Source organism: Pinus tabuliformis, chromosome 9, assembly GCF_031772625.1.
Source record: "Pinus tabuliformis cultivar Carrire ecotype Pingquan chromosome 9, CPIR1, whole genome shotgun sequence".
Taxonomy (NCBI): domain Eukaryota; kingdom Viridiplantae; phylum Streptophyta; class Pinopsida; order Pinales; family Pinaceae; genus Pinus; species Pinus tabuliformis.
This window is the reverse complement of record NC_142307.1, coordinates 1,817,583,299-1,817,594,288: the sequence shown is the minus strand read 5'-3', so window position 1 is coordinate 1,817,594,288 and position 10,990 is coordinate 1,817,583,299. Positions and strand designations below refer to the sequence as shown.

The 10,990-nt window shown below is 32.9% G+C and overlaps 1 pseudogene; it reads right to left on the bottom strand.

Annotated features, from left to right (window-relative positions):
* Window positions 1–5,389: 5,389 nt before the first annotated feature.
* Window positions 5,390–10,455, bottom strand: LOC149156049 (DNA topoisomerase 2 pseudogene; annotated as a pseudogene).
* Window positions 10,456–10,990: the final 535 nt, after the last annotated feature.

Below are 10,990 nucleotides of genomic sequence, written 5' to 3'. Positions count from 1 at the left end.
AAAGGTAGAAGATAGTTATCTTTTGAATGATCAAAATGCGGAAACAAATAAGATTTATGCTCATTTGTTGCACCATAACAGGTATGTTCATTCTTTCCTTGAAATAGTGCACCACTAGAATTAAAATTAGGGAATTTCAACTCATTATGCCTTCCTTACTTAGCAAGTTTATCCAACGATCACATTGTGGAAGTTTTTCATAATGTTTTTCAAGTATTCCTTAGGAAATCTGCAAACAAATGCATTCTCGAAAACATAGAAATGAAATTTTGTTTGGCTGAAAATAAAGAGGAACCTACAAAATCAACTCTCATCCAACAAAATTGTACATAGGTTATGACAATTCACTCTCCTCTACTTGAAAAAAAGCATACAAAAAGAAATAACAATCATGACTAACAATGTTGAGCAGACTCCTATTGCGTGTGTATGCAACATGTGAGAGATACTTATCCTATGATGAAATTCTTGCGATTTCATGTCATGTTGTTTTGGTCCATAATTAATTTATAACCATCCTAGATCCATCTTAACTCCAAATCTACCAAGCACTGAGAGGGATCAAATCTCTTTTCACTCTAAAAGAAGTTTGCATCTCAAGAGATTTGATCCCTCTTGGTGCTTGGTAGATATGGAGTTAAGATGGATCTAGGCTAGTTTAATTTCCCCCTTTAAATAGGCTATATTCCACATCAAAACCATGGGGGTCCTTTTTGTTCTTATTGTTGTTTTTATTTTCGTAGGGTTTTTATTTTTATTTTTATTTTTCTATTTTATTTCGACCGAGTTAAAATGTTTACATTCCATCACATTAATTTTTTTATTTAATTTAATTTATATTTATATATATATTTATAGGACATTACATTACGTTACAACATCTCTAACATACTGAGCACCCCACAGAGTAATTACATGGAGTAAAATTCATACTAAGAAATGAATAATGTGCTCTGTATATATTTTATAGGATTAAGCGTACCATCAAATTGGAAAATACCTCATATCCCATAGCCAGTTGAGGATTGGCACATCCTCGTAAGCCATAGCCTGTAGGGATAGTTAAGTGGAAGCAGAGATACCAGACTGTAAAGTGTAAAATAAGTTACATATGTCTAATTTTGAATTTCAATGGACTTGCATGAACATATTTAACTCCTATGGTGGTGGATTCACATTTTATGCAAATGGGATTTACATTCCAAGAATTGAATAATGATTTTCCTAATTTCTTGATTTTAGAGGTTTTGTAGCATTAAGTTCTCAATAATGTTAAATTATGGTCACAAATTTCTATTGGAATAATAATTGTAACATGTACCATTAGCAAGCTTGGTTTTGAGATTTTAAATACAACGTTTTTAAATGCGAGAAGCTTGTTAAATAAATATCTTTCCATTCTAGTTGCATTTCCTCATTGGGGCCGCTAAAAAGGTGGAACTCCTATCATTTTAATACAAGTAAGCAACCTTTCTTCTCATTGACTGAATATATGAAATTCTTAATTGATATTATCATAATATGATGAACATTCCATTCAAATAAATGTCTACAATGTTTAATCGTTGGGAAATGAATACCTTATTGAATCAACATATCTTATGAAATGAGTTGATGACCTACATAGAGATGGGTGACCTCTTATAGTGTCAGAAGAAACCTACCAAACATTGTTCTTTCTTAGATGAGTATTTGTATCAGTAAAGAAATCTGAAGGCCTAGATAACTGGATGAGATAGAAGAAAATGTATTGCTTCAAATATGCCTACGCTTGAGCACCACATCACCTTAGACACAAAAAATAAACAACCCATATACTTCAATCTCTAAGGTGCCAAGTTCATTGTCTACAAAATTGGCCCTCAAAGAGGTTATATCTGACCATTGAACTCTATCTTTCTCTTCAGACCACCCTCCAATACTTTCCAAACAAGCTTATGTTTTGCATAATAGCATTTTTCCACCAAATCATATTTTTATATTGAAATATGATAATATCCTAGTCACTTAAGTTAATGAAAAGTCATTAAACTTGAATTACTTCATACAATTTTACAATTTTCCATATGTGGCTATAAAAAATGATGAATTTATATGCAACTTGACAGTTAATTCTTGTACATTAACTCTGAAGAACCAGTTATAAAAAATGAGGCTAGAAATTTAGGGGCCTTGTGCTTGTCGATAATAGATGGTCCTGCCACATATTCCGGATATTTCATTCTACCCACCTCTAACATTGAATTATCTACAACTAAGGGAACTGTCAAATCCCTTTGAGAAATATTCATTTGAAAAATTTCTATGAAGGAAGGCGTTTTCTTCAATGTTAAGCCCAATGGGCTAGGCTCCTCCAATGGATTTCAAAGAAAGAACTTGAGAGAGTGTTGTGCTAGTTATAGGGCTCCCTAGCTAATTCACCTAACATGAAATAGTAATATAAGTACATAAGATAATAGTTGGTAGCTACAAAAATTCTCTAAGGAAATCCACATCATCCAAAGCCCCAACAATGTTTTGTAAGTACACAACTTTATGAAATTCCTCAATAATGGCAATAAGATATAAAGGAACATATAATTATTCATAATTATTGATACCTTCCAAAACATGCTCATAGAGATTTAGTTACAACAAACAACACTATGGCTGCTAAAAAGAAGTGGTCACTATATGATTTTTCTTTGATTGTTTGTTAAATGAGATCATTATGTTTGATGCTTGGCATCAAGAAAATTTGTTTTGGTTCAGCGGAAATATTGTAATAAAGTTTTTACATTGGATTTAAAATTTGTATTTTTTGTGAAGTGAAATGACATTTCTTTTTTATGTTCTAAAAAGATATATAGCCTATTACGATCATTTCCATATTCAAGTACTCCAACAAGAACATATAGATTTAGAGGTTTAGTATCATACATTGTAGAGTAAACCACTATGTTCATGGAAAAATTGATAAAGTGTTGTGTATCCAAAACATAATAGAGAGTTGATATTTTTGAAAAGTTTCCATCCAACTTATTGTTCCTAGTTGTTGTACCTTAGCAGGATTTATTTTATAATAGAGAGTTTTGATCACACCACAATATGATAAGTGTTGTAGACATGTTAACATAGCAATTTATGACATAATTTAGGCCCCATGTCCAATGTTGTATGGTTCTCTACAAAAAAAATTAGGGATTTAAACGTCATGTACAACATATAACTCCCAAATCCTTTCATTCTTCTTCCTCCTTTTTTGTTTCCACTTTCATTTTGAAGTGTCAAAGGTATCTTATTTTCTGTTGTCACAAATCAACCTTTAAATTACGTGATATGTTGTACTAAAAATGCTTTTCTAATCAATATGTTGCACATGTGGACCTCTGTCAAAATTACCTTTGTCTATCATGCACTCAACTCTGTATTTGGAGTGTAAGATGAGTGGAAGATGTATAGGGGAACTAGAATTAGGTATGGTGATTGCCCATTCAAGGATGAGATGTTTCCATCAAGCACATCTATAGAACCTGCACAGATCACCTGAGATCACTCTAAATCCTGTAGAAGAAATCTCATGTCTATCTTCAATTAATTTATGCTATGATGAATCTCTGAAGGTTTATCTTTCTCAATGAGTAACATTGAAATTTTCCTACAGAAAAGTCAGCCTATATTGAATCATCACATCACCTCCTTTCATAATTTCCTATTGATTAATATTAATGTCAAATCTACCCAAGTAAGCTCTCACAATACTGATTCTGATTAGCATTTTGTTCTTGTTCCAATAACTAATCCACTAATATTTCCTTAAGTGTTGTTGTCCCATTAATATCTATCTTGTAGGAACTCCCTCAGCCAAAAAATTGTTCATGACATTCACACCATTTATTTCCTCATAAGGTAGATTCGAACAGTACGAATCATGCTAACAATGGTTAACGAAATGGTTTTAAAATTATTCACATACCAATAAGTGAGGTCAATCCCATGTCCTCTATTTGGTAAAATAAGCAAAAACATCAGTAAAGATGCTTAGAATCCTACTTCAAATATCAATTACATTGAAATAGGTACTTCATTCTGGTATTTAACTCGACAATCTGCTCGATTTTGGTTGGTACATTAGCCAAATTAAGTAACACCATGGAATTTATTGATCATGTGTCTCTATCCATACGATTATATATTCCACATTTTCAACACAACTTATATCTTAAGAAATATCCTCCTCTAGCAAGGGTATGGAATGGCTTGAATTTTGACACTAAACTTGGAAGTTCATAATTCATCCAGTTCGTTTGGTTTCTTCTCTCCACCAGTGTTTTGGGTTCTAATGGGAGAGAACTCCACTTATGAACACCATTGTTGCTAACACACATAGACCTTAGAGTGAAATAGGTATTTCTCCAATGAGCATATTCTTCCATATTCTCACACTTTCAAGGCTTGCCTATGTGCCATAAATCAAAGCTAAGTACCCACACTTGGAATAGAACTCAAATATGTTATGTAGCTACTTAACCCAATTCCAATTACAAAAGTATAAAAGTTGATGAATAATAGAACTCGAAGTTTTTATACTACTACTAAACTCAATTCCATACAAATAGAGATCTCAATGAGTGAAAAATCAATCCATGGACCATTGAAGAGTTAGATTCAAAATTTAGTATTGCAATGAGAATATATGAAATACACCAAACTTATATATGCATTCATAAGAAACATCTAATAAACTCTTTTGGCATCTAGATTTTAATGTTTTACTAGAAACGCGTGAAGCATTGTATAAACATAATTCAATCTTTTGGGAGATCCATTCAATGCTTTACAAAAGGGAAGAAAAACAAGTAGCCAAAATTGGGTTACAGGTAAGACTCTGGATAAGAGGAAGCAAAACCATGAAATAAAGGATATTCTTTGTAATATTCATAAGAAATGAACACATCTGGAAGAGTAAAGCTATTTAAGTCTGAGAAAGACTAAAAATATGAGCCTTAGAGAAGAATAGAACTCAAACCTCCTTTAACAAACAAACATGTCAGTGGAAATGTCAGTAAATGATCTTCATCTGAAAACTCTGTTAAGGGATCAGATTGTCGTATGATCATTTTGAGACATACCCTTTCTGAGAGATGGGTAACAGGAAAGGAATTTGATAACAGAAAACAAACCCATAAAAAGAAATGTTATTCTCTATAATTATAATAAGGAATGAACACATCTAGAATATTAGAGCTATCTCAATGAAAAAAAAATGGAATATAACTTGGGCCACCTCTAACAAAAAACCATGTTAGTAGAAATATAATCAAATGTCCTTACTTTAAAACCCCTAAAAGCCTTAGAGGCACTCCCCATACAAAACTAAGGAAAATCAGAGACAATAAGTACTCAGCCATCACTGCTTATATTTTTTCTTCCTCTTCCCAGCGTCGGTCTCAATAATATACTTGGTGGAAAATATATTAACCATATTGGCACCATACCCATTCCTTCCATCATAGTTACTACTCATTAACAGATGCCAAAAGATTATCTCCGGCACATACATGCCCTCCTCATGGTGAATCTCCATGAGAAAACCATCTCCATTTTTGTAAACGTCGATGCTATTATCCTCCACGCTGATGGTCACCTTGATAGAATCCATGGTGGAATCCCACTACTTGTTATCGATTGCATTGACGAGGATCTCAATGAAAATATTGTAAAGACCTGCAACGTATGAGATTCTCCGATGAACCATCTCTTAGCCTTCATAAATCCAAAGGGACTGGGTATGCTTCTCAAAATAGCCAACATAGGTGTTGGGATGAAGCATGATGTGCTCCAGTTGAGTCTTCTTCTAGTATGTTTCCTTGATGGTTTTACCCTAGACGTCATTATTGCTAGCTTGTTGGATGTTGGCGCTATTGCTCAGTTGCAATGGCTTCTTTTTTTCACCACCCATGATAAAGATAATGGCTTGACATAGAGAGTGTGTCCAATGGGGATCCAGTAACAATGATGCTTTGGGTTTTCCAGGCTCTACAAAAAATACACAATCCAAACAATGCACATCTCTGTCAAATCCATATTGTGGGTTGCTTGTATTTTAATGGGTTTCTAAATTTTTTTATTGATTGAGATCTTGAGGGAAAGTATGTTGTTTTTGGAAAATATGTCAAAGATGAGCGTTAAATAGTTTTACAATTTGTGTGGCATAATAATTCGAAAAACAATAGAACTACAACTTATCTAACTTGAATTCACAATAGTGAACCTATATTCTAATTACTTTTTATAACTATGTACTAGTTGTTCAATGATATGAAGGTAGAATGTTTTTATAAGGATTAAGCTTTGGTTTTGATGGCAACTTATGCTCTTCAAAATATTGTTCGTAGCATTGGATCATATTTTATTTGTTGTGTAACCTTCTATATCACAATGAAAATGATTTTCCTTGTATGTTATATATATATTATAATCATATACTAATGTTACATTCGAGTTACTTAAAACCATTCCACAACACTTATACTTGTTATTCTCTGTTTTTAGGTTTCTTTCTGGTGACTATTGTAATAAATTTTCATGATATAATCCTGTTATGTTAAAATAGTGAAGCTGATTCGTTAATTAGATGACAAGTATTACATGGTTTATTAGATCATTACATTCTATATTTTCGAAATTTGATCAACAAAATTTCATATTAAATCGAAAGTATGTTGTTTTGGGCAAATATGACAAATATTTGACTGACATGGCTAGGAAATTACCTAATTTTGGCATTAGTTTATGTCTATGGAGCTTCAAAGAGTGTTGCATGGAAGGAACCTCACCCGGTAATTTTAAGCATGTTAAGATAATTTCAGGAATGGATTCGTAAGAAATCTTCTGTAGTGATTTTATCTCAGGCATATTTCTCCATTGGGAGCAAAAAACCCCAGTGAAATCACTATTAACACAGTTTTTCATACATTTAATTGAAGCTTGGTCAAACACTTACTCCATTTTCTAGGTTGAGTCTATCAAATTTTCTTTTAGCTTTCAATATCCCATTTTCATTTGATCTATGATGCCATATTTCATCTATACATTCCATTCAACTTGAGATCATCATTAAAAAAAAAAAACATTGACTGTAGTCACTTTCAATCTATACATGTCATTCAACTTGAGATCATCAATCACAAAAACAACATCAACTACATCCAAATAAATCCTCTATCAACTTCTCCCATGCGTGAAAAGTGATGGCAAGATTGGAACAAATTTTAAGGAACAATTGATTATAGTGCTTGTTTTCCACTTGTTTCCTATTAGAATAAAATTTATGTCTAAAAATAAAATTGTGTTTAAAACACCCTAAATTAATCACTCCATAAGAAAAATGCACTCTGTTGGTAATCATAAAATTTTAATAGGGATGCAAGGAATTACAATTATGGGAAAAGGAAAGGAAAGAAGGATTGAAAAAAAAGAAACAATTAAAATAGTGAACAAATGAGAATTCTATGAAACCTAGTTGATCGACCTAGGACACCCAAGTTAACATTGGTTCACTTGTGTGGTCAGAAGAGCTTAATCTAACCAATAGGGTGCATTGTCGCTATGGTCTACGCCACCCAGATGGCATAACACGAAAGCACCGGGAAATTTTCGAAGAATATTAACCATTCAAACTCGGCACCTAAGCCAACAAAAGTTCCTCATGGGTAAGAAACAATAATTCTTATAATTAAAAAATAAATATAAAATCCAATTAGCTACCTTTTGAGTGGGTTTAGCCTCTGGAATCTTCTCCTATATCACAAAGCCTAAATCTTGGTTATCTAAGTCCACTTCCATTTCCTCGGCATCCAATTTCCGAGCATTGGGACTCTCAAAAGCTAGGGTCAAGGAAAATCCAAGGTCTTTTTTTGGTCTCTATCATTTTTAGGGATGGATGGATCATGAGAATCCATCTATGCTAGAACATCTGCCTTGTGACCACCTATGGTCTTAGGATATTTAATTTCCTTGTCCTAATAAATTCATTCTTTCTCTCTTATTTTCTTATTTTCTTGGTTGAGTTTTTTGTCAAAAAGGCGCATGTTGTCTTCTTTTGTGAATCCATTATCTCTCATGCCTTTGGGTTCATCTTCCTCCATGGAATCCTGGACAATTAGCCTCGTTGTGCTTGTCTAGAAGTATTTTGATGTTTCTAAGAGAGATGGAGGGCTTGGGTATGGGCCATAGCCCAGTAGTGTGGGAAACCTTGTGCACATTTTTGCAGTAGAATGAAATCACCGTGATTGGAGGCACCAAGAATCCAATCTCATGTATTCAACCAAATGAATTAGATAATACATGTGGTGGCATGGTTGTTCCCTTCCTTCTATTTCTACCCCCAGGAGAAGCCTTTCAAAGGGAGCGAAATAAAAAAAATTGTTATTTGAAAGAAACAAATCCATGAAGCCTTGAATGGAACTTAAATGAAATGCTTGTTTTAGGTTCTCATGTGTTTTTCAAGGGGAATTAAATTCCATTAAATAAAAGTTTGAGTCTTTTCTTTTGTTTAATGAGAGGTATTTTTTATTATAAACCATTTTTAATTATATCGAAATTGTTAGGTCTTTGTGTCACCAAATATTATTTGGGGGGATTTTGGTTGATTTGTTAAATGTTAATTATGGTGATATCAAACCAATCTTTGAGTGGTTTAAAAGTGTAAAAAAGTAGTAATGTCATGGTAATGATCAATCATCATTTCCAATTAAATGTTTTGTTTAATAAGGATACCTAATTTATGGAGATTTTTTATGATGTCCAATAGATGGTGTCATCATGGGAAAGGTAATGCTTTGTCTCTCACATGTTTTAGAAAATTTATATCTCTTTGTCCATAAACATTAGAGGTTGAAAAATAGCATATGTTCTAGAGATATTTTTGTTCCAACTTAGTTATACCTTGAACCACAAATTGGTGTTGACCTCATGGATATGATAGAAATTTGGTGGCTTGTAGGGTAGTATTTTCATGAAATAAGAAGGGTAGACATAAAAATAAGCTTTGTGTAGTCAAAAGGTATAGTGAAGTAGTAATTTCATAGGATTAATGGTCATTTATAGCGAAATGTTTGTTTTATTAAGGATAACTAATCTATGTAGTTTTCCATGATGTTCAACAGCGGGAGCCAACATCGGATTATTAACCATGGATATTCTTCACCTATAAATAGGGTTTGTTACAATATGCTGGGCCAATACCATGATTTATCAATACCACATGCCCGTAAATTCATAACTCATTTCATATAATTTTTTGTTAATGGGGGAAAAAGGCATAACTAATTTGAAGATCAATCTCAATCTTCGATATGTAACTATTAGTAAGAGCATAATTCTAAAATATTTCATGGAGGTTAAATCCCTGCTATCCACCTAATTATTACATCGATAGGTGTCCCCCCTATTGGAATTGGGCACTTTAAAGATTTTCTTAATTAAAACTTTTGATCATATGGTGTAAATTTAAAGATGCCAACGTATTCTCATCATCGACACTATATCAATGGATAAAATTCAAACCACTAAATTAATTGTGTGTCTAAATGACATGTTTAAAGCATGCTTAAATTATTTTTTACAAAACATGATTAAAAAATTACTGTGACTCTTGTTGATAACCACATATGATGATTAGCGAGAAATGAATTAAAGAAAAAAGTTAAAACATACATTGAAATGTGCACTGATTCTAAAACATATACATGTTCGCATCCTTAAACATGTGCCTCTTCAACCATTTACCAAGTTTCTTTTGTACTCCATTACCTAACTTGAGTGGTTTCCTATGCCTTACAAACTCCCTTGAGATTTCACGGTTAGGTGGTTACAATATAATATTAAGCAATTAAAATTTCTTTGATATTGTCAACGCAATCACTAGGAGAGCTATTCAACTATGTAAGTATTTATTTCAAGAGTCTCTTAAGCATCTGAAGTTTTCTTTTCACTATTTATTTACATTTTTAGAGCCCGCAAGTCACCTATTCGATAGAGGTTCTTTTAGGGGTTTGAGATGATGTTTTGGTAGTGGTTTGTCTTGTGATTTTACATAAATCAGTCATGAATTTTAATCTCCATAGTAGAACTTGCGGTGACTTTGAGAGAAAAATTGAAGGAGAACGTTCATCATGTGTGATGTTAGATACTGATATCAATTCCCTCTAGTTTTTTTTTTGCTTTAGAGAGTGAAACTTTAGTTCTTTCAGGTTATGTCCTTTTCTAGAAAATTAAAAAGTAAAAAGAAGTTTTACAATTTGCTAATAAAGTAGAAAAAAGGAATATTTTGGCTTTTTTATTCTGTATAGAAGAGTGAAATTACATCTTAGGGTTTCATTATAAAATAGAGCTAAGGCATAGTTTTCTATTGCAAAATACCAAGGTTATCCACCACAAGTATACCCTCAAGGTTACCCCAATCTTATCCATTGCAGGTGCCACCTTCATAGGTGTCGCCTATGTAGATGCAATAGGCCTATGAGAATGCACCCATTGAATCCACACAATCTCTTAATGGAGTAGAAATTTACGAATCCTCTTATCTTTTTTCTTTGAACTTCATTGCAACAATTCTTCTTCTCTTTTGCGTGCAAATTACACTAGTGGTTATATAAATTCACAGATAGTCAAGGTACATGGAAGTTGGATAACCCTATCATGTGGACTCCAGGTTGGTGAAGCACTTGTAAGCTACAGAAAATAGAGTGAATACACAAAAAATGCAGAAGTAAACATAAATGTATGGATACACAAATATTTCTCAAAATAGTGTTTATTAGCTTCGAATCTTCTATTACAGACTCTTCCTTGCCTGTGCAGATAGCTGCAAGGTCTCACACCCTTAGTTGCGGACTTAATAAGCTCTTCACGTACATAGCTACAAGATCCTTCCCCTTCTCCTAAGTAGATAAAACAAACTCTTCTGCCTTAGATTACATGCCCATACATAGATCTTGAATGATTG